The 1,831-nt window shown below is 41.6% G+C and overlaps 1 non-coding gene across 1 annotated transcript; it reads right to left on the reverse strand.

The window, feature by feature from the left end:
- Positions 1-901: 901 nt before the first annotated feature.
- LOC127232505 (U6 spliceosomal RNA) lies at positions 902-1,008 on the reverse strand. Its single transcript, XR_007835379.1, has one exon. It is a non-coding gene; the product is annotated as a U6 spliceosomal RNA (small nuclear RNA).
- Positions 1,009-1,831: the final 823 nt, after the last annotated feature.

The raw sequence follows: 1,831 nt of genomic DNA on the forward strand, positions 1-1,831 counted from the left end.
ATTACTATTTCCATGCCTGCAGAACCAGTGGGGATAGGGGTCCTAAAATACCAAGTACAACCAATATTGGAATGAATTGAACTTCTCTCTTGTGCCTCAGAATTAAATAGTCTATGCAGGGTATCGGAATGGGCTATCCCCAGGTATTATTTCTATATCTGGAAGGAAGGTAGTCAGAACACACAACCTGACCAATTAGCAGGCAACAAGTAATAAGCCAAGCCATTGCTGCAAACTAGGACTTGTCCAGGCCCAGCACATAGAGCTGTGGATACATTAACCATTGAAAAGCAAGAGGTAAAGGAGGCTTGTATATTACATCTACATCAAAACTGTCATTCTTAAAATGTTTATAAAAGCATGAGGAGTTATTAAATCCTGTGGGCTGAACCTTAAAAAGGACACTAAGTGTGCAGTTATCCTCCAGCATGGAATCATAATTAGGCAACAAGGAATCATTAAGCACAGGGACTGCTCGGGGCCAGGAGGTTCTCAAGGTCAAACATAGCCAGCAGTCTTTTGCTAGGCTGGGGTTAGTAATGTGTAAAGCATAATGGGTAGCAGATAGTATATCCGAGATTTGGGAGTCCAGGTCTGTACCTCTGGGTTTAGGAAGTAATAATAGATGATAATCTATATGAGGAATCAGAGAATCAATCATGGTTTGGATTTTTTCTTGGACTATGGTTTCTCTGACCTGGTCTGTTGGCCTACCATCAGAATCATGAATGGTGGCTATTGTATCCCAGCATGCTGGTTTTCCAGATGGAGCAAAGCATGAAGCCTGAGCATATTTGTTGGAGCCGAGAACCTGAGGAATAGTTCCCTAGCCTCCTCCAAAAGACCCTTCATAGGTTGAAAAAGGGACTGCTATAAATTAGGGTAGATTATTATGAATGCAAAAGATATGGGACACTTCACGAATTTGCATGCCATCCTTGTGCAGGGGCCATGCTAATCTTCTCTGTATCGTTCTAATTTTAGTATATGTGCTGCCGAAGGGAGCACAGTACTTGCCATTGTTTAATATTCTCTATGCAATAAAGACAAAACTAATGTATTTTTTATTTGACCTTGCTGGACTACTTTAAAAGCTTACCTGATCTCTCAACCAGTATTTTTGTGCCAACCCATCCTTCTCATAGCCACCAGTACAATATAGATCAAATGTAAATTTGATTCATTAGAGACTCTAATTGAAACCTTTCAAACACTCTTGTCACTCAGGATAAATTCCTCAGTTCTCAATATTTCATAAAACACTTCCTTTGACCCAGCCTTGCCCACCTCTGCACATCCTCCCTCCACACTCCTAGCCTGCCCTCTGGCCCATGGTATCAAATGACTATGAACCCTGTAGAACACCAAGATTCTCAGCACCATTCCAACTTCTTCTGTCACCCTGTTCCCTCTGCTGTAATTCTTCCCATCTCCAAGCAGGGGGGGGAAAAAAAAACAACTCTAGTTTGGTCACTTTACCTGCCTTAATTAAGAATCAAGTACTAGAGAAAGTCTTTCCTCAACCCTCCTCCAGTTAGGTGCCCCATGATCCTCTAAGTCTGTGTATTCTGTGTGTGTTGCCTCACTCTTTCAGTATAAGGTAATGATTTCTGAGTTTGGAAATGTGCGGCCTAGGTTTAAACCTAGTCACTTATTTACAATGTAACTCTGAGCAAAGTCCCTCAGACAAATCTGTCTCAGTTTCCCACCTCCAAAATGAAAATGATCAAAGCATCCACCTCACTGAGCTATTGTGAGCTATTGCAAAGAGTAAGCTAATGTGAGGGCTCCACATTTATGGGAGTACATACACACTTGGTAACTGTTGCTA

Source organism: Phodopus roborovskii, unplaced genomic scaffold (genome assembly GCF_943737965.1).
Source record: "Phodopus roborovskii unplaced genomic scaffold, PHOROB, whole genome shotgun sequence".
NCBI classification, from domain to species: Eukaryota; Metazoa; Chordata; class Mammalia; order Rodentia; family Cricetidae; genus Phodopus; species Phodopus roborovskii.